The sequence below is a fragment of the Heteronotia binoei genome, chromosome 12 (genome assembly GCF_032191835.1).
Source record: "Heteronotia binoei isolate CCM8104 ecotype False Entrance Well chromosome 12, APGP_CSIRO_Hbin_v1, whole genome shotgun sequence".
NCBI classification, from domain to species: domain Eukaryota; kingdom Metazoa; phylum Chordata; class Lepidosauria; order Squamata; family Gekkonidae; genus Heteronotia; species Heteronotia binoei.
The window spans coordinates 27,160,109-27,182,912 of record NC_083234.1 but is presented as its reverse complement, the minus strand read 5'-3'; the positions used below and the strand labels follow the sequence as shown (position 1 = coordinate 27,182,912).

General features: G+C 45.1%; 1 long non-coding RNA gene across 1 annotated transcript in view; it reads left to right on the top strand.

The window, feature by feature from the left end:
* The window catches only part of LOC132580603 (uncharacterized), a 277,397-nt gene extending 269,072 nt beyond the window's left edge, over positions 1 to 8,325 (top strand). Inside the window, exons 2-3 of the long non-coding RNA XR_009556068.1 lie at positions 6,719 to 6,778; positions 8,199 to 8,325. This is a non-coding gene — a long non-coding RNA (uncharacterized LOC132580603). The remainder of the gene's footprint in view (positions 1 to 6,718; positions 6,779 to 8,198) is intronic.
* The last annotated feature ends 14,479 nt before the right edge of the window (positions 8,326 to 22,804 follow it).

The window sequence follows — 22,804 nt, the reverse complement described above, 5'->3', positions numbered from 1 at the left end:
TCCATACCAAAATGATTCTCCATACACATCCGCAGTTATGACATGATATCTGGATATTTAAACTTTATATTTAAAACTCTGAACTCTTTAATAATACGGCCTGGGGACTTTGGGGGTGGAGCCAAGAGACTTTTGGGGTGGAGCCAGGAGCAAAAGTGTGACATGCAGGGCTTTTTTCTTTCTTTTTTTTAAGCAGGAATGCACAGGAACGCAGTTCCGGCTGACTTGGTGCCAGGGGGTGTGGCCTAATATTCAAATGAATTTCTGCTGGGCTTTCCCCACAAAAAGTCCTGTATGAAATGGTGATGTCAGAGCGTGTGGCCTAATATGCAAATGAGTTCCTGCTAGGCTTTCTCTACCAAAAAAGCCGTGGTGACAAGCATGATTGAACTGTGAAGGGTATGCTGGCAATCATATTTAAAGGGACCACACACCTTTTAAATGCCTTTCCTCCATTTGGAAATAATGAAAGATAGGGATACCTTCTCTTGGGGATCATAGAATTGGACCCTCTGGTCCAATCTTTTTGAAACTTGGGGTTTTTTGAGAAGAGACACTGAATGCTGAAACTATGGTGCCTCTTCCTCAAAAAACAGCCCCCCCAGATCCCCATGGATCAATTCTCCATTATACCCTATGGGAACCAGTCTCCATAGAGTATAATGAAGTGCCCAGCAGACATTTCCCTTGCCACCCCTGCTTTCTGATGACCCTAAAGCAAGGGGAGAGCCTTCAAACTGGGGGATCCCCTGCCCTCAGCTGGGAATTGGCAACCCTACGTGGGACACTTCCTGTTATCCCTAGCCACAGAGTCTTCCTGTTCCAGATCCATGAAGGCACCAAGGCTCCAGGTCGGGCCTGAGGATTAACCTTTCACCATCCAAATGATTCCCCAAGGTGCTCACCTAAGCTGTACTGCATACTGTCCAAGTAACTTGACCTCACTGCAGCCTAAAACTTGATATTCACTGTCCCAGATTCAACACATTTCTAAAGATTTTTTTCTTTGTTGACCTTCTTAAACTCCAAATTAAACAGCATAAGAGTACACTTTAAGTGGGAAAATGCAGATCAGGTATATTATTTATAGTGTTATTATCCAACATTTTCAATGACTTCTATAGGATCAGTCTCTCTCTCTCTCTCTCTCCCTCCCCCCCTTTTGCAGATGGTGTCATTCTCTTTATGGAGCGAGGCTGCACTAAGGACTGCGTTTCTGTACGGCGTGATAAGCACTATAAGAATTTTACGTGGTGCTGTTATGATAAAAATAACTGCAATAGCAAAAACCCCTGGCCTTGATGCTCCCTTGAGACTGGGATTCTGGGAACGCAACTGGTGGATCTTTGGGCTTCCTTTCCCCTCTCTCTTGTGCCTCACCAGTGCCCCTACTTAATGGTTAAAAATAAAATTTCCATCCCCACTGATCAAATCCTTCTGCACCTGATTTATAGACTACCTCATTACAATGGTTAGGTATGACTTGGGTGTAAGGGCTGCTTCTACACAGAGATTTTTCTCTGCCTTGAGTTCCAAATTGCAGCTTTTTTGGAGGGGTGCCTAAGATGTCTTGTCTGGTGTCAGTTTGGTGTAGTGGTTAAGTGTGCAGACTCTTATCTGGGAGAACCGGCTTTGATTCCCCACTCCTCCACTTACAGCTGCTGGAATGGCCTTGGGTCAGCCATAGCTCTCGTAGGAGTTGTCCTTGAAAAGGCAGCTTCTGGGAGAGCTCTCTCAGCCCCACCCACCTCACAGGGTGTCTGTTGTGGGGGGGGGGGAGGTAAAGGAGATTGAGACGCTGAGATTCAGAGTATAGGGCGGGATATAAATTCAATATCCTCCTCCTCCTCTTCTTCATCTTCCTCTTCTTCTGTAATCATCCTGTTTTCCAGGGTCTCCCTATCCTGAATACACTATTTCCTGAATCTGCTTTATGCTGATCTTTTTGGAAAGTTCAAGATTTTTTTGCCTGCTGAAGCACCAGAAGATATTATGATAGGGTATTTAAAAAAATCCATAACTGCAAACATCATGATGACAATCTATTGTCTCTAATCTAGTCTCAGTCTTAATAAAGCCATTATAGCACCAAAGTAGATGCATGAGCAAAAGGACAAAGAAACAGAGCAGCTAGCTGCAATGGCCACAATTATGGCCATGTCTCTGAGAACTAATGTAGACCCAGGTGAAACGGGAAATTGTTTTTTTAAAAAGATAGACCAATTTCCCATTTGCCTTACACCGCTCTCACACTCCTCTTCTCAGCAGGGCTTCTGTCCATGTTGTGTCTTGCATTTCAGTCCCTGAATTTCCAACACAGCGTGACTACGTGCACTGAGGTGACCAGCAGGAAGTTGAACTGGTCAGGATTGGATCTGACCAGGAAAGGGGTTGTTCCGGGTTATGTATATAATCGGGGACCTGGCCCTGCCATGTTGTCTTTGTGATGTACTAGCTAATAAAATATGTTGACTGTTCCTAGTATCTGAACCCAGTACATTACAGTCCGATTTCACACTATCTGCCCCGGGGCTGCAACTATCTTTGCCTTCTTCACACAGCAAACAGAAACCTCTAAAAACCAGTTTCTGTTTGCCGCATGGAAAAGGCGAAGCTAGTTGCAGCCCTGGGGCAGATATTTCATTTTCATTTCATTTTATTCGATTTATATCCCACCCTCCCCACACTCAGTGTGAAATTGGATGGAAGCCCTGCTGAGAAAAGGAGCATGAGAACGGCATAAGGAGAGTGGGAAATCGGTCATAAAGTATGCAGAAAACTCCGACTGTGTAAGCTCCATTGCTGATTTGCATACCTCTACATTCACAGCAGCAACTGAAGCAATGCAGAAGATTTTCATCACCTTGCAGAAGTAGCTCAGCCTGTTTTTTCAGATGGTATTAACCCTAGGTAGGCCTCATTTTAAGCAGGAGCTCACAGGAGTTGCGCTCCAGAACTTCTAAATTTTATTGTATTCTTTCTTTCTTGCCCCCCCTCCCCAAATTCTTGCTTCTGGGCTCCATTGTTCAAACCCCCTGTGAGAATTTTGCTGAACTTTAAGATTTGACAAAGTTTCTAATATTTTCCCCCACAAAGAAATGGGGAAATAACCCAAACATATAAAGCAGACAGATGGAGATCTTCATCATGCCACTGTGGCCACATAGAAGAAAGTAATTTAAAAAATATGATGGGAGTGAAGTTTTATTACGACAATTATAATCCAAGAAGCATGTTAAGGTAGATGCTGAGCTGATATAATTTAGTACAGCTTCCAGTGATGTCAAGTGTGTGTGGCATATGCGAATGAGTTATGCAAATGAGTTGTACTAATGAGCTCCAGCACCTTTTTTCTATGAAATGACCCCTGACCCTAGGTCACATAATAAATTATGGATTTCTTTCCAGATTTCAAAGTTCCTTTATCTGGTATTCTAGAAATACATTTCACAAGATCCTGGGTCTTGTTAAGCCTCAAGAAGCCCTGTTACGCACACAGTGGTTTTGCTTATCTGAGCAGGGCCTTCTGGGTGGACCATACACATGAATTCTTTGTTGTGGCCCATGCCTTGGGCAATAGCCTGTCCGAGGAGGTCAGAAATGTTCCCTTGCTCCAGAAGCAAGGTTGTGACAAGCATAATTGAACTCCAAAAGGAGTTTTGGCTAGGCTTGCCAATCCCCAGGTCCCAGCAGGGGTTCTCCCACTTTCCCAGACTCCTTCCCACTCTCAGTCAGCTGGTTGGTGGGGGGATGCCCCACCCCCAAAGCCACCATGTGACTTTCCACCTCTGGAGGCTTCAGTCTCTGATTGAAAGGCTTCCTCTTGGGATGGTGTGTCTGTGTTACTTTGAAGAAGTTGGCAGCAACTCGTGAGTAGAGATGCCAATCCCTCGCTTCAGAATCTCCAGAAACCGGGGTGGGGGGAGGGAAATGTCTGCTGGGCACTTCAATATTCCCTATGTGGAGATCGATTCTCATAGGATATAATGGGGAATTGATTTGGAGGTATCGGGGGCTCTGGGGGGACTGTTTTTTGAGGTAGAGGCACCAAATTTTCAGTATAGTATTTAGTGCCTCTCCCCAAAATACCCCCAAGTTCCAGAACTCCCTTGAAGTTCAATAATGCTTGTTACACCCTTGCTCCTGGCTCCACCCCCGAAGTCTCCAGATATTTCTTGCATTGCCCTTGGCAACCCTAGTTCTGGCCATCACATTTAAAGGGACCACACACCTTTTAAATGCCTTCCCTCCACTGGAAATAATGGATAGGGGCACCTTTTTTAGGGGCCCATAGAATTGAACCCCCTATTCTAATCCTTTTGAAACTCGGATGGTATTTTGGGGAGAGGCACTGGATGCTAAGCTGAAAATTTGGTGCATCTACCTCAAAAAACAATCCTCCAGAGCCCCAGATAACCATGGATCTATTCTCCATTATACCCCATGGGAATTGATTTCCATAGGGAATAATGGAGTGCCCAGCAGGCATTTCCCTCCCCTCCCCCACTTTCTGATGACCCTGAAGTTGGGGGAGGGCCCCCAAACCAGGATATACTCTGCCCCCACCTGGGGATTGGCAGCCCTAGCCTGATAAGAGCCCTCTGAGGGGCTGATCTGGCCCTCAGGCCACATGTTTGACACTCCTGCCCTAGCCTTTTTACTGGAGATGTTGAGAATTGAACCTGGGGCCAAGACGCTCTACCACTAAGCTGCATCCCCTGCCCAGAAGGCTTCACCTTAGAAGGAAGTTACCTTCACCACTGTGGAGTGACCTGGCTTTCACCATCCTGCTTCTCTTCTGAGCAGGTATGAAAAAGGAGCCAGGAGGCATGGCTACCATGCTCACTACTCAACTCATCTTTCCCTCAAGCAGCAAAAAAACAAAAGAACAACCACATGATGATGTCAAGCTTCTCCTTCTGAAGGACACAATCACTCAGGTTTTTGTAACCTTCCCCCCTTCCCCAAGTACATGTCATTCCTGCCAAGGAAATGAGATATCTGAGCTGCTATTTTCTTCGTTTGCCTTCCCACAATTGCTTCTTTGTCATGGGAAATTAGTTCAGCCACAACATGAAAATTGTTTGCCCGTTCCCCAGGAGTCAGTTACCAGGTTCTTGCTGTTTGCCATCTTTCTGTCCATCTGGCTCTCTGTTTCTCTACTCCTCTGACAAATCTCTGCCAACCCTTCACGGCTTCTCCTTGTTGCCTGAAAGAGAGAGAAGAGACATGCAGAAGATTCTGGCTATGAGTTTGGTGGCCATCTTCTACTTGGCCATTGGTAAGTTTCCATCAGAAAGAGGAGTGAACAGCTAATTTTTCTCTCTCCAAAAGGCCTTTGGGAAAGCAAAATATGGAGGCCTTGTGCATTCTAAGTATGTGTGTGTACACTGTCGAATGGCAACCTACTTACAGTGAGCCCAGCAGATGTAGTTTTCTACTGCCTGCCTTTGCAGAGCCTCCCTTGGTGGTCTCCCATCCAGCTACTGACTCCCATCGAACTACAAAGGTGTGAACGCCTGGCACAAAAGGTAAGTTCTGGAGGTCATGGTTTCTGGCATGTCTGCTGTGCCATTGCTAGCTGCGGGCAACAGAGCAATTTAACAGGTGCCGTTTATCTTGTATTTTAGAAGTGCTGGAAGCCTTGTCAGGGGGGGAAAATTGGCAAGCTAAAGAAGTGGGAGCGCTAGAAAGAAACAAGTTTATTTAGGACTTCAGGGGCAGGGTGAAAATCCAGGGAAGGAAATTGGTGGTGAGGTGGGTCGGGGAATGTTTTGATGAAAGGAAGGAATAGCAACAGAAGAACTTATCTGCCCCATCTGAAACTAACAAAGCATATTTATTCAAAGGACTTTGCACTGTCTCTTAGCCTCAGACTCCAGCAAGGGAGGGGGGCTATAGAGAATCAGAAAGCAGAAGGCAGGCAGGCCCTGGGAATTCCTTCCTTTATACTCTTCTGATGCTATCCCATTGATGCATAGACTGCTGCTCACAAGGAACCTTCCTTCCAGCTAGCACCTTCTTCATCTTGCTACCATGAGAGCAGTCAGGGCTTTTTCTTTGAGCCGGAACACACAGGAATGCAGTTCAGGCTGGCTTGGCATCAGGGGGTGTGGCCTAATCTGCAAATGAGTCCCTACTGGGCTTTTTCGACAACAAAAGCCCTGTGTGAAACAATAGTGATGTCAGGGGGTGTGGCCTAATTTGCAATTTAGTTCCTGCTGGGCTTTTATTTTTACAATACAAGCCCTAAGGGCAATACATTACTTCCTGCACCTCCATCTCCCTAGCTAGTTAGAATCCTATTCTAGACAGGATAGAGATCCTTACAATAAAGGACTTATATTAGTTTGCTAAAATAAAAGGGCTCTATAACTTTATTTTCTACATACAGGAAACACACATACACACACTCGAAAAATTAAAGAACCAGATCTGAATGGGCAGAGCTTACGTGGGGAAAGTTACTGTGTCTTCATGAATTGGCTGAGAGTGAAGGGTTCTTTATGGACAGTCCTGCTGCTGTCAGGGTCTTAACAGTGCCATCCTAAGGACATTTTCCTGGGAGTAAGTCCCATTGAATACATTTGAGCAGGATTCTGAATAGACCTGTTTAAGATTGCTCTCTCGTTCTCTTTCCTTTAAGAGACAGGACAGGCAGTTAAATGCGTTGTCTGTCGAAGTGTGTCGTTCAACAATGCGTGTGCCATAGCTCCAGGAAGATGCATTGCACGACAAAGTAGAAAAGTGTATTGTTACAGCCGCTTGATTATCCAAAGTGAGTATTCCTAGGCAAACATGTACCAGAACCTTGTATTTTCACCAATTACTGTTCTAACAAAGTGGTATCTTGCTAGATTAGTATTTCAGAAGCAACCCCCCTCCCCGCCACTCCCCGAATTGATTTATCTGTCCCTTTCCTATTTTCCTGTGCCCTAAAACAAACCAAGATCCAAACTAAAATATTCTTGTTCTCACTGAAGTAATAATGCTGTGCTTGAGTTGATTCTCTTTGGACTTCAAGCTGGGTCTTTCATAACAGAATGTTCCTCCACACGTATATCATTCTTTGTTCTTAGAAACACAGCATAGCAAGGAAAAAAGGCACCTTTCCCCCTGACCAGTTTTGTTTTTTAAAATGCTGAAGGAAATTGAAGAGGGCATGAAAGAACATTGCTACTTATAAGTTCAGAACAGACAAAAAAAAATACTACTTTACACAGAGAGTGATTAAAATGTGGAATTCGCTACCAGAAGATGTCGTGATGGGAATAAACAGCTTTAAAAGGGGATTAGTTAGATTCGTGGAGGATAAGTCTATTGGTGCTTCCTAGCCATGGTGTCTGAGGGAAACGTCTACATTCAGAGACACTTAGCTTTTGAATCCCAGAGCCAGGAGGCAATATCAGGGAAGGCTTCATTTTCTATGCCCTATTGTTGGCCATCCAGAGAAACTAGTTGACCACTGTGTGAGACAGGATTTTGAACTAGATGGACTATTGGTCTGATCCAGCAAGGTTCTTCTTATAGGCAAGGCTTTTTTTTTTTTTTTTTAGCAGGAATGCACAGTTCCGGCTGGCTTGGCGTCAGTGGGTGTGGTCTAAGATGAAAATGAGTTCCTGCTGGGCTTTTTCTACAAAAAAAGCCTGCTTATAGGAAACCCCTCTGCCATCTGAAATGGCACTGATCTGACCTGAACTTTCAATGGCAATGAAAATGAGACTTTAATATGTTTGTAGAGCTAAGAGAAGCTTCTTGGTGGCAGTTTCCAAGAGGTGGTGCACAGAGAGGGTGTCTCAGGATTATTTCCATAGGTGTTCAAGGCAGTATCCATGCATCACTGGCTATGCTGCTTTCCCCACTGCCTTCAACTTTTTCCAAGCATCAGGGCTTTTTTTGTAGCAGGAACTCCGTTGCATATTAGACCACATTCTTTGATGTAGCCAATCCTCCAAGAGCTTACAGGGCTCTTAGTATAGGGACTACTGTAAACTCCAGGAGGATTAGCTACATCAGGGGTGTGTGGCCTAATATGCAAAGGAGTTCCTGCTACAAAAACAGCCCTGCCTAGCGCTATTGTCTTTTCCAATGAGTCTTGCCTTCTCGTGATGTGACCAAAGTACAATAGCCTCAGTTTAGTTGTCACAGCATCGGAGAAGCTCATTTTCCCCCCCACCCACCCCTCTTTCTCTTCCCAGACCACATAATCCAACGGATGGAGAAGGGCTGCACTTCTGCTTGTGATCACATAACAGAGCACGCAAATGGTAATATGAGTGTGACCTGGTGCTGTCGAACTGGAGAGCTTTGCAATTATGACAACATGTGGCATGCAATTTAACTATAGCTTGAATAAGGCTGTTCTTCCACCGAAGATTTTTTTCCTTGTTTCCATCGTCTACCAGTTTTCCAATAGGTATTTAAACACAGTAATCAATTTACAAAACACAAATATATCTCTTTCCAGTCTTAAAATAAAAAAAATCACAGTACTCAAATTGTCATGCAAGTTTCTCGAAATAAAACTGTCATTTCTTTTCTGCTTGTAATGTGTCAGTTTATCCCTATGGACTATTAGCCACTGCCAGGGCTTTTTTTTTTTTTTTAGCAGGAACTCCTTTGCATATTAGGCCATTGATGTAGCTAATCTTCCAAGAGCTTACAGTAGGCCCTGTCCTAAGAGCCCTGCAAGCTCTTGGAGGATTGATTACATCAGGGGTGTGTGGCCTAATATACAAAGGAGTTCCTGCTACAAAAAAAACCCGGGCCACTGCACACAGAGTTGGGGACAAATGGGCTTCTCTTAATGAATGTAGACAATTTTTGTGGCCATGGTGAAATGTGGCAGGAGTAATTTCATGGTCCTTGAAGAGCCATCTTCTAATAAATGTCAAAAGTTCAATCTGATCTTTTGATATAAAAATGTCTAGGAATATATGAAAAATGTTGCCTTTTGTTTCAATTCTCATTTTGTTCATTAAAAATTATTTAATATCATGATGTCATCTTTGAAGTCTTTACTGTATTTGGATTGTGTACCAGTCAGTTTCAATGAAAACACTGACACATCCAATGAAACATATCTCTACCAGTAGCTGTTTGAACTCCCAGCCAATGTGGATGAAATTTTCAGGAATTGTATCCCTAACCCAAGGGATCCCAATTTTCAGAGCAGCTAAGTTTCTGTACACTTTTCTGATGAGTATTAGAGCAGAAGGCTTTGTGCCTGATTAAGAAAATGTTGATGGATTGGCTTGCTTCTTGTGTAAAAGTTGAGTTGTAAATAAGAGGGAGAGAATTTCTGAGGAAAGTCAATTATGAATAACTTCTGAGAAACACCAACTACAAAACAGGCTTACAGTTTGGTGCAGTGGTTAAGAGTGGTGGACTCTAATCTGGAGAACCGGGTTTGATTCCCCACTCCTCCACATGCATCTGCTGGAGTGACCTTGGATCAGTCACATTTCTCTCAGAGCTGTTAATCTCAAGAACGGTTGCCTCAGAGCTCTCTCAGCCCCACCATCTCACAGGGTGTCTGTTGTGGAGAGAGGAAGGGAAGGAGATAGTAAGCTGCTCTGAGACTCTTGAGTGAAGGGCAGACTATAAATCCAATCTTCTTCATCATCTAGATGCTCATCAGCTTACTACAGATACTGTTCTACAATATCACAAGGATGGGACTTTTTAATTTTTTTATACAGGATCACATTATTAGTTGTGAGATTTTTTCTGTTATCTATGTGATATGTAAGGACCATTTGTATTTTTACAAACTATAAAATACAGTAGCCACCAATCACAGTGCTTATACTTCAGTCCTGTTTATTACACATACACCAGTCCAGTGATACCATTCAAGTCCATTCATGTGGTTTTTACCAGGGGTCATTGGCCTTATCTATGTCATACCATTGTCAGCACTTTTGGCTCCCATTTATTTATATGTACTTGATATATACCCCACCTTTCTCCTCAGTGGGGACACAAAGTAGCCCACATTGTTCTTCTCACCTTCATTTTACCCTTACAGCAGCCTTCTGAGGTAGGTTGGGCTGTGACCCAGTGACCTTCTGTGGCAGACTGGAGATTCGGACCTGGGTCTCCCAGATGCTAGGGTGCTTTCACATGCACTAAATAATCCATTTGAATGAAATTTGCTATTAGATTTTACTGTGTAAAATGGAAAAATCCACTTGCAAACTGTTGCTGTGTGAAAGCACTCCTAGTCTGATACTTAAACCACTATGCCACACTGGCTGTCAGAGCTACCTCAAAGACTCCAGCCAAATCCTTTTGGCTCCTGTCAGCACACAATAGCTTATTCACTGGACTTGCCTATTTCACAGCTGGCTTTGAGATCTGATGTAACCTGTATTCGTTAACTAAAAGGCGTGCTTCATAGCTCTGCTCTGCTCAGAGTCTAGGAGCCAAAGAAAGTCCATACAGGCTGATATACCATTATGTGGCAGGACAATTATGGGGTAGAGCCAGAAGGGGGGGGGGGTCAAAGCCAATCCACTCCCTTTGGCACATGTAACTGCATGTCATATGCATTCCACATCTTTGTCAAGTTTTGAGATGTACATCTCAACAAACTTTCTTGGAGGTTTTTAAACAGAGGCTAGATGGCCATTTGACAGCAATGCTGATCCTGTGCTTGTGAATGGTTCCTCATCCTCTTGGAGAGGAGTGACAAGTGGAGTCCCTCAAGGATCTATCCTGGGACCTGTTTTGTTCAACATCTTTATAAATGATTTGGATGAAGGAATAGAGGGAATGCTTATTAAGTTTGCAGATGATACTAAATTTGGAGGGGTTGCAAATACAGTAGAAGAAAGAAACAGGATACAGGATGATCTTGACAAGTTGGAAAACTGGGCTAAAGCCAATAAAATTAATTTTAACAAGGACAAATGCAGGGCTTTTTTGGTAGCAAAATCCCAGCTGGAACTCATTTGCATATTAGCCCACACCCCTTGATGTCACCATTGTTTCACATAGGGCTTTTTTGTAGAAAAAGCCCAGCAAGAATTTATTAGCATATTAGGTCACATCCCCTGACACCAAGCCAGCTGGAACTGCGTTCCTGCTCAAAAAAAGCCCTGGGTAATTGTAAAGTTCTACATTTAGGTAGGAAAAATCCAATGCATAGTTATCGGATGGGGGAGACTTGTCTTAGCAGTATCTAGGGATCTTAGTGGACCATACGCTGAACATGAGTCAACAGTGTGATGTGGTAGCTAAAAAGGCAAATGAAATTTTGGGCTGTATCAACAGAAGTATAGTGTCCAGATCACGTGAAGTGATCACTTTACTCTGCTCTGATCACGAGCACTTTACTCTGCTCTGGTAAGACCTCACCTGGAATATTGTGTTCAGTTTTGGGCACCACATTTTAAGAAGGATATAGACAAGCTGGAACGGGTCCAGAGCAGGGCGACGAAGATGGTGAGGGGTCTGGAGACCAAGTCCTATGAGGAAAGGTTAAAAGAGCTGGGGATGTTTAGCCTGGAGAGAAGGTGGCTGAGAGGTGATATGATCATCATCTTCAAGTACTTGAAGGGCTGTCATATAGAGGATGGTGTGGAATTGTTTTCTGTGGCCCCAGAAGGTAGGACCAGAACCAATGGTTTGAAATTAAATCAAAAGAGTTTCTGGCTCAACATTAGGAAGAACATCCTGACCATTAGAGTAGTTCCTCAGTGGAACGGACTCCCTTGGGAGGTGGTGGGCTCTCCTTCCTTGGAGGTTTTTAAACAGATGGCCATCTGACAGCAATGAAGATCCTGTGAATTTAGGGAGAGGTATTTATGAGTTTCCTGCATTGTGCAGGGGATTGGACTAGATGACCCTGGAGGTCCCTTCCAACTCTATAATTCTATGAAGTCTATTTTCTATGCGCATAAAAATTGTAGCTTCACTCTATGACAAACTCACTAGTATGGCTTCCAGTTCTGGCTTGGGAAATCCCTGAAGATTTGGAGGTGATACCTGGGAACAGCAGAGTTTGGGGAGCAAAGGCATCTCAGTGGGGATGTGACACCATAGATGCTGCCTTCTGAAGTTGCCATTTCCTCCAGAAGTAATCTCTGCAGAGATCTCAGTAGAAGCCCTGACCTGGATAGCCCCAGGCAAGTCCATTCTCATCAGATCTTGGAAGCTAAGCAGGGTTAACTCTGGCAAGTACTTGGATGGGAGACCTCCTTGGAATACCAGAGCCAGGAGGTGGGGGCAGGCTTTATTCAGCCACCTCTATTAATATCCTCCCTACCCCCAGTCACTAGAAGTCACCATGATTTCACACACACTGCAAACAAATACCAGAAAGCTCAGCAGGGATGTGATGTCACTCAAGGTCAGGACTTCCATTTCTCCCACACTTTGTGAGATTCCTTGGGTTATACTGCAGACTCTTCCCTCTGCAGCTGCCATTTTCTACAGGGGAACTGATTGCTGTAGTCTGAAGATCAGTTGGAATGCCTAGAGACTCCCAGGTCCCACCTGAAGGTTAGCAACCCTATCCACTTGTCATCCATGGAAACAGGGTGTTTAGATGGAGAGGCATCAACTTTTAAAGGGCTAACTTATTCATGACCTTCACGCTCACCTTTCTTCCTGGAGTACATGGCAGACCTGCACATAAGTCTCTGGCAGTTCTCCATGTTCACTGCCAAGAGCCATTAAGACTCTATCAATAAACCCACTGGGTTGAGAACACAAAGCAAAATCAACCCAGTCTGTTCTGATTGTTGAGTGTAGGCAGGTTGCAATGGTTGCTATTTGGATATGATATTTGGATTTGCTATCAGATGTCACTATTTGAATTTGAGAGCCTTTGATGCTCTTTGCCTGGCTTCTGCTTAGAAGAATGAATCTGAAGATGCACAAGGTCCTGGCAGCAGGATTCTCAGGCCTGCTCTTTCATGTAGGTAAGTCCCCAAAGAAAAAAAGAACAAAAGTGCTATTTAAACCAGATGTTGGGGAAAACTTGGTTCATAGATGAATCCTGTTGTGTTCCCAGTGCCTTGAACTCAGGAAACTGACCATTTAGAACCTGGTCTGTGTTTCAGACCTATAAAATTTACTTTAACCACTTCTGTCTGGTCAAAGTCTGAGATCCATCATCACAGGAGTAGATGACCAGGGTTTTAATGGACTCCTTCCAATCTGTTTTAATTCCACCCCTCTGTTGATCTGCTTGCTGTCTCCATATTAGGACTGCCAATCCCCAGGTGGGGGCAGAGGATCCCTCAATTTGGAAGCCATCCCCCTGCTTCAGGGTCATCAGAAAGCAGGGACGGGGGGCGGGGAATGTCTGCTGGGCACTCCATTCTTCCCTATGGAGACTGATTCCCATAGGGTATAATGGAGAATTGATCATAAGAACATAAGAGAAGCCATGTTGGATCAGGCCAATGGCCCATCCAGTCCAACACTCTGTGTCACACAGTGGCAAAAAACCCCAAGTGCCATCAGGAGGTCCACCAGTGGGGCTAGAAGCCCTCCCACTGTGCCCCCCCCCATGCACCAAGAGGTTTTGTTGCATTCTCCTCTTGTGTGACTTTATGACAACACTTTGTAGCCAGTTAGGTTTGTTACATGATGGGTATTGAAGGCCAGAGTGAGGGCACTGCCTCTGCTCTAGCATCTTGAGATCTTTGGCAGAAGAGCACAGTATTTGCCACGACTGTAACAACCCCACAAATATACGGGTTTACAAAATCTTTTGAACTTCCCATGACTGCCTTATGTCTTCCATAGGCTCTATGCACTTTTGCCTTTGTGAGCCCCTCTTACCATAATAATATCAATATTAAACATTATTTTTGATATAACTTTAAATACTTCAACATTTTCCCCGTTTTAGGCAAAATTTAATAGATTTTCATAGGCCCTAAACATTTCACTTTTTTTGATGTCAGGGGAAAAAAAATTAAAACATTTTCTTCAATCCTAAAAGTTCATTTTTCCCCTTTCTGATTTGAAAAGAAACGTAAACATTTTCATGGGCACTTAGAAGTATCATGAGCCCCAGGCACTGACTGTGCCTGTTATGCCTGATGGATAAGTTGCCCCTGACACGTCCCACCCTCTCCCCAGTTTGCGGCTCATCTCAAATATGTCTTCCTTTCTTCTCCAGCTGGAACTCTCACGTGCTTGAAGTGTACAGAAGTGGATAATTTTAACAACTGCATATATAATGAATATACATGCAACATACAACCTGACAGATTCTGCTATGTTCGGATAATCATTGAGGGTGAGTCCAAGAGATAATTATTCTCAAATCTTCGCACTCTACCTCTGGAGTCCCTATCTTTGTTGAGAACCTGTGAGCATTTCTTTTTCTTTCTTTCTTTTTGCGCTTGGAAGCCATGGTGACCTCCGGAGACTGTCTCCTATTGGGGGACTGAAGGATATTCAGGGAGGTGGCTGAATAAAGCCTGCCTCCACCTCCCATCTCTTGGTATTCCAAGGAGGTCTCCCATCCAAATACTTGCCAGAGTCAGCCCTGCTTAGCTTCTGAGATCTGACAAGATCAGTCTTGCCTGGACTATCCAGGTCAGGGCTGCATTTTGAAAAAAGTTCAAGATACAGTTGCTGCCTCCAAGTGGGATTAGTGAACAAGCCCAAAGCACCCTGTGGAACGGCTTCTTGAGCAGCTATAGTGTTTAAAGGTATACAGCTCAATAAAAAAAAAACCCCAACATTTATAGATGTCTCAGTTTATTTGCTGCATGAATCTTATTCAACAAGTCAAGCAATGTGGAAAAATTAATTCCATGTACACATTCCAAGTTCACTATGGTTAACTGTTTGTGGAGGCATTCCGACTTAAAACAGCACCAGCAAAAAATCAGCAAAGCAAGCGACAGGCAAAACCGATCTATTCTCCTGTTTTGCTCAAAACAGTGAAACAGGAGAATAGACTGGTTTTGCCTGTCGCTTGCGTTGCTGATTTTTTGCTGGTGCTGTTTTATGTCATAAGAACATAAGAGAAGCCATGCTGAATCAGGCCAATGGCCCATCCAGTCCAACACTCTGTGCCACACAGTGGCCAAAAAACCCCAAGTGCCATCAGGAGGTCCACCAATGGGGCCAGGACACTAGAAGCCCTCCCACTGTGCCCCCCAAGTGTCTCCACAAATGGTTAACCATACCAAACATGGAATGTGTTCATTGAATTAATTTTTCCACACTTCTTGTCTTGTTGAACAAGATTCATGCAGCAAATAAATCGAAACATTTATAAATTTTGGATTTTTTTTATTGAACTGTACCTTTAAATACTATAGCTGCTTGAGAAGCCGTTCCACACGGTGCTCTGTGCTTGTTTGCTAATTCCATTTGCTGTGCAACTTTATTTTTGCTTACCTACCCTGTGGTTTTCCCAAAATGACAACTGATCCCCAGACTACAAATATCAGTTTCCCCAGAGGAAATGGCAACTTCAGAGTGTGGACTCTATGTTCTTGCTGAACTTCCTCCCACACATCAGATCCTGACTCCTCAGCCTCAGATCTCTAAGAATGACCAAGATGCAGCTGGCAATATTAGGTAATGGTGCCACTACAAAAGGGGGGGGGGGAGGGGGGGGAGGAGGAGGAGGAAAAAGCTGCCAGATAAGTATGGTTGCCAACCTCCAGGTGGTACCTGGAGCTCTCCCACTATTTAAATTGATCTCCAGATGACCAAGATTAGCTCCCCTGGAAAAAATGGCTGCTTTGGGGGGCAGCTTCTATGGCATTGTACCCTGCTGAGGCCCCTCCCCTCCTCAAACCCCACCTTCCCCAGACTCCACCTCCAAAATCTCCAGGTATTTTTTCCAACCCAGAGCCGGCAATCCTACAAATAAGGCGCTCCTCTTGGTTCAGCTTTTAAGCAAGGCACAGTGAAGTGAAGTGTGGCAGCCACTGGCTTGGCTAAACTGCAACGTGTTCTCAGCACAATCTTTTCAAAGATCTGGAGCCAGCATCATGGTGGAGGAGAGCAATAGGAGCCATTCTGCATCCTGTAGACAAGGGGTCCCCAACCTCCAGGCCGTGGACCAATACCGGTCCATAGCCTGTTAGCAACCAGGCTGTGGAGCAAGGCAGAGGCACCACACCACCCCTTTCACCTGTCTGGGACCTGGGAGGAAGAAAGAGGCAGTGCGGCCTCACTCCAAAGCACCACCTCTTTCATCTGCCTGCGTCCCAGGCGGACGGAAGGGGCAGCATGGCAACAACCTTTGCCTACCCCTCGTTTAAACACCACTATGGGGGGGGAAGGGATGGGGCATGGGCAAGGAGGCAGCATGGGGCAGCAAAACCCTCAGCACCCTGCACTGGTCTGTGGAAAAATCGTCTTCCACAAAACCGGTCCCTGGTGCAAAAAAGGTTGGGAGCCACTGCATGTTGACCCTCTTCTAATCTTACCTCCTTAACCATACTATATTATTTCTGGGTCCACAGATAAAGACCAGAATGAAAAATGACTTAAAACAACTTTAACACAAGCAACCACAACAGTCTATAGAGTTAACTGAGGTCTGAAGGCAAGTCCACAAACTACCCATTCCTGAACACTGTAAAATATAAGGGTATTGCAGGCCAAGCTCTCTGCATTTGACTTGAGTTCAATACCAGCAGAAGCTGGGTTCAGGTAGCTGGCTCAAGGTTGACTCAGCCTTCCAGCCTTCTGAGGTTGGTAAAATGAGCATCCAGCTTGCTGGGGGGAAAGTGTAGATGGCTGGGGAAGGCAAACCACCCTGTAAAGTCTGTCGTGAAAACGGTGTGATGTGATGTCACCCCAGAGTCGGAAACAACTGGTGCTTGCTAAGGGGACTACATTTACCTTTATATCTCGAAACTGTATGTCCTATCACATTCATGCATACTCTGAGTGGAGGGGAAGTAATCAGTCACCATACTGGGGTTACTCCACAATGTATTTTTCTGGGTCATCATGGGGGCGGGGGAAAGCAAGGTATAAGTTAATGCATGAATACATCTTCTCTTTCTTGCTGCCCTCTTCATTAGGTAGTTTCACAAAGGTGGACCGGGGATGCAGTTTTCAATGTCGTCATATCAAGAGGAAAAAACATGCCTTTGAAGAACGTATGCTGTGTTGTGCAAAAGACCTTTGCAATAATAAAAAAATCTGGATGATAAAAGATTGAGGGAGGGCTTGTAAGATCAGCAAGATTTCTACATCCTTTAAACCTTTTTCTTAATGAGACACCACCATCAGCAATGACAAAACATTCTGGAATTTCCTTTCAACCAGCTATGCCATGGCTCCCCATGATATTTTGACAGGTGTACTGTAGTGTAATTGGTGTAGTGGTTAAGTGTGCAGACTCTTATCTGGGAGAACCGGGTTTGATTCCCCGCTTTTCCACTTGCAGCTGCAGGAATGGCCTTGGGACAACCATAGCTCTGACAGAGGTTGTCCTTGAACGGGCAGCTTCTAGGAGAGCTCTCTCAGCCCCACCTACCTCACAGGGTGTTTGTTGTGGGAGAGGAAGATAAAGGAGATTGTGAGCCACTCTGAGATTCAGAGTGAAGGGTGGGATATACATCCAATATCATCATCTTCTTCTGCTTCTTCTTCCTCCTCCTCATGATTAGATGGGCAAGACACAGATTGCTGAATGAATTAGTGGACTTATCTCTGAAAGTATTCTTTGTGTTTCCATGGTGTCCTAATTATTTTAAACTCTTCTGTTTGGTCTCAGAATGTTGTTGATTAGTTTTTCGCCTCAAGGTCTACATTTTCTAGAAGCCTGGTGGAATGGTATGGGGACAGAAAAGAAGCCAATGAAAGAATAAAAGCAAGAATTGTAACAAAAGACCAGTGCTTAGAAAAATCTGTTCAGGTTTTTAACCCTGAGATGAACTATAAGTAAAAGTTTCCTTGCTCTTTACACAACAATCATACAATCATTGAACAGAAGGGAGTAGGTTTTTCAACTTAATCTGTAGTAATCCCATCTATCCTTCCTAATGTTTAGAACTACATGGGGCGTAGGGTTTGGAGGCCCTCCCCCCACTTCAGGGTTATCAGAAAGTGTGGGGGAGGGAATGCACTTCAGCATACCCTATGGAAATTGGTTCCCATAGAGTATAATGGAGAATTGATCCATGGGTTCCTGGGGCTCTTGGGGGGGGGGCTGTTTTTTGAGGCAGAAGCACCAAATTTTCCACATAGCACTTGGTGCCTCTCCTCAAAGAACTCCCCATGTTTCAAAAAGATTGGACCAGGGGTTCCAATTCTATGAGCCCCAAACAAAGGTATTCCTCTCCTTCATTATTCCAAATGGAGGGAAGGCATTTAAAAGGCGTGTAGTCCCTTTAAATGTGATGACCAGAACTCCCTTTGGAGTTCAATTGTGCTTGTCACACCCTTGCTCCTGGCTCCACCATCCAAAGTCCCCAGATATTTCTTGAGTCGGAACTGGCAACTCTGATGGGGCATAGAACGACTGCTTAAGTTGGCTTCCTTACTATCTTGGGAGGCCTCCTGCTGACACACACGAAAACAGAAAGTTTCTATTGATTCCTACCCTTTGTGACTTCTGGGTTGTACCAGAAGCAAGCAATGTAGTGATGTTAGTGATGTCAGAACCCCTGTGTCCCCACCCCAAGCCTTCCTACCAGTTGCCAGGCTTGGCACGGCAAACCTAGGTTTTAGGAGTGTCAACCTACAGGTGGGTTCTGGAGATTTCTAAGAATTACAACTGATTTCCAGACTACAGACATCAGTTCCACTGGAGAAAATGGACTTCATGGGATTGTACCTCACTGCAGTCCCTCTTCAGGCTCTACCCCCAACTCTTCAGGAATTTCCTTACTAGATGTACAAGACACACACTCTCACACACAAAGTCTGAGTCCAGTGGCAAAAAAATTCTACTTTGTGAGCTACTGGCATTAAAGTTGTGAGCTGCTGCATAAATTATTGTGCTCTGGGGTCATCCTTCCTGAGCTAAGACAAAAATCTGTGAGCTGGAGGCTAAAAATCTGTGAGCTAGCTCATGCTAACTCAGCTTAGAGGGAACACTGCTCATGTTTTTCTTTCCTGGTACCCAAAGCAAGAGCCAATACTGGTTCTTCTCAGTTTATTGGAGTATTTCAGAGAGTACTTCAAAAAGACTAGGATGGCATTATCATTATATCTGCAAGGAGCACCCTTTTTGGAAACATCTCTCTCCATTATAAAAGGCTGCTTGGCTGGGAACACTGAAGAATTCATTGAACTTCCCAACTTTTTATTATTGGATCCAGCCCTTTGGCATGGCAACCATTTTGTAATGAGTCTTGCTATGAATCCATTCAAATGTTCCTGTCTTTTTTTGGACTTAAAGCACCAAATTCCATTCCACTGAGAGGGAGCTAGCAGATACATTCCCACAGTATGGGGGCCCTCCCCCCACTTCAGGGCTATCAGAAAGTGCAGTGGAGGGAGGGAAATGTCTCCTGGGCACTTCACAATACCCTATGGAGACTGGTTCCCTTAGGGTATAATGGAGAATAGATCCATGGGTATCTGGGACTCGGGGGGGGGGGCGGTGTTTTTTGAGTTAGAGGCATAGCATTTGGTGCCTCGCCTCAACCCCCTCCCCTGCAGATTTCCAAAAGATTGGACCAGGGGGTCCAGTTCTATGAGCCACAAAAGAGGGTGCCCCAGCCTTCATTATTTACTAATGAAGGGAAGACATCTAAAAGGCATGTGGTCCCTTTAAATGTGATGGCCAGAACTCCCTTTGGAGTTCAATCATTCTTGCTCCTAGCTCTACCCTCAAAGATTCCTGGTTACACCCCCCAAATCCCCAGATATTTCTTGAGTTGGACCTGGCAAACCTAACAGGGATCTAGAAACTTTGAGTATTGTTTTGTAAAGGTGTCCGCCGAGGTCAGACGCACATAAACTGAGGAGATGGGCATGGATGAAAGCCAGATGCATGTCGGATTTTATGCAGTTGTCCAAACATCAGCATCTGGCAATGGTCGTTGGCTCATTCGTGTCCTGAACTGCCACGACTGAGATGCGGACTTTTTTGATAGTACATTAAATCCAGAATAAGAATGCTTCCGATGACTCCCGCGCGTACTTTCTATGTTTGAACGCTCCATTGTAGCTGCCTCTTCGCAAGCGCACATCCGCTTCCCTGCGAGAGTCCACTCCAAATGATATCATTGCGCCAGCAATTGTTGACTCAGCCTTCCCACCTTCTGAGGTTGGTAAAATATGTACCCAGCTTGATGCGGGGGGGAGTGTAATGACCGGGGAAGGCAATGGCAAGCCACCCTGTAAAAGTTCTGCCGTGAAAACTTTGTGAAAGCAGCATCACCCCAGAGTCGAAAACGACTGGTGCTTGCACAGGGGACCTTTCCTAAATGGGGGGGGGGAGGCAGATTGGCCACCTTTGCCTTCTCCCCACCAGGCGGAGAGACGGCAAAGAGAGTTCCTGTGCTCCCCCCCATTTAAACACCCTGGCAGGGTGTTCATTTTTTGTGACATTCTACGTTGTTTGATGCTCATTCCGGCCCATTCCTGCTTTTACCCTGCCCCGTTTAAATGGGGGGGGGGGGAGGAAGATGACCCACCTTTGCCATCTCCCCACCAGGAGGAGAGACAGCAAAGAGAGTTGCCGTGCTCCCCCCCCCATTTAAACACCACAGCGGGGTGTTTAAATGTGGGGGGGGGAGATCACCCACCTTTGCTGTCTCCCCGCCAGGTGGAGAGACAGCAAAGAGAACTCCTGGGCTTCCCCTCCCTGGCCGTGTGTTTAAATTGCGTGGGGGGGCAGATCGCCCACCTTTTCTGGCACCTTTAAAAAAAAAAAACCCAAGCACGATATCCCATGGTACTGCGTTTGTGCGAATATCATGCAGAATGCCATCTCAAAAAATGAGGTCCAGTTGAGAACTCTGATCAACCAACGATGGGACCAACGCTGCTTAGAACTGAAGAATGGAGGGATGTCTGATCAGGAAATTCATTGTAAAAAAGCTGCGGGGTATAATAGCAATGGGTTAGGGATGGATTTAATGGTGAGTGTGACCAAGTGTTTGAGATCCATTACAGGGGGCACTATGCCTAAAGCTAATCCCTTACTGTCTCTCCTCCCTATAGTCGCCATTTTGCTTTTGCAGCTGCTATCACTTCTCAACATTCCGAAAGAGCCCAGAGGTTCAACAAGGTTGGGAATCCCTGAGTAGAGGTACCTTTAACATTCTAATTAGTCATCCTTTTAGTTAAGAGTGGTGGATAGGAAGGAAAGCTGTGGGCCCTGTGAACCCATTTCCAAAACCCCGAATTCCTGTATCATGCCCACATAAAAAAGAGTCCAACAGCAAGTTTTAAGGACTACCTGAGCCATGATAGGCACCCATAGTATTCTTCTGAAAGCACGTGACAGAACTGCTCAAAAGTCTCAGCTGTTCTACAGGTCCCCTGGTCAGTGCCAAATAAAACCTTTCCAGGGTTGGCGCCATCACCAGATCCCCCACTAGGGTTGCCACAGTCCCCAGGTGGAATACCAGAAAAAACACCGTGATGAAATTACGAAAACGATTAAAGTTACTAATAGCAATTAGGTCAATCCTTTAAATATAATATTTTCACAGTTCATAAATACACAGTCTCACAGCAAAGTCAGTAATTCATACAAAGCCACATAAAGCCATTCGTAGCAGCTGAGCACATACATTTTAAAGAGAAATACAATTCTCATAATAAAGTGCTAAGTGCACAAAGGTGCTTGTATAATAATTGTTAAAAGTCCATTTGAAGAATACTCCGCAGGTCCACCTCCAATGGAGCCCGAAGCTGGCTGACACTTGCCGCGCCATTTCAAATCCCTTTGTCAAAGAGGGGAAACTGAAGTTCTTCCAAAATTCTTACAGTAGAAAATTAATCAAGACCACATACAAGCACACTCCAATCCTTCCAAGGGCATAATACCCTAATCCCCAGGTGGGGGCAGGGGATCCCCCGGTTTGGAGGCCCTCCCCCTGCTTCAGGGTCATCAGAAAGCAGGGGGAGGGGAGGGATATGTCTCCTAGGAACTCTATTATTCCCTATGGAGACCAATCCCCATAGGAAATAATGGAGAATTGATAAGCAGGTATCTGGGGCTCGGGGGGGGGGGTTAGGTAGAGGCACCAGATTTTCAGTGTAGCATCTCGTGCCTGTTCCCAAAATATCTGCCAAGTTTCAAAATGTTTGGACCAAGGGGTCCAATTCTATGAGCCCCAAACAAGGTGATCCTATCCTTCATTATTTCCCACGGAAGGAAGGCATTTAACAGCTGTGCGGTCCTTTTAAATGCAATGTCCAGAACTCTCTTTGGAGTTCAATTATGCTTGTCACACCCTTGCCCCTGGCTCAACCCCTGAAGTCTCCTGGCTCCAACCCCAAAGTCCCCAGATATTTCTTGAATTGGGCATGGCAACCCTACCTCCCCACAGTGACTGGCCTGCTGTGACGGAAAGCAATGGGTTAAGCATAAGCTGAAGACGCACAGGGCTGCGTCAGGTGACCTGAGGGTGGGGGCAAAGTGCTCTGAGCTCTCAGGGAGGGAAAAAAAGTTAGTTTAGGGAGAGAAACTGCTGAGGCAGGAGTTCAGTCAGTTGGAGTCTGACAGAGTGGAGGCCTGTCAGAGGAGTCTGTCAGAGTGGGAGCCTGACAGAAAGACTGAGAGGGTCAGTTCGGGCCTGAGAGAGGCTGAGAAGAAGCTGATCCTGAGAAGAAGCTGGATGAGGAGACGGGGAAGTCTTCCAGAGACTGCCAGCTTGACCTAACCAGCCGAGAGGGC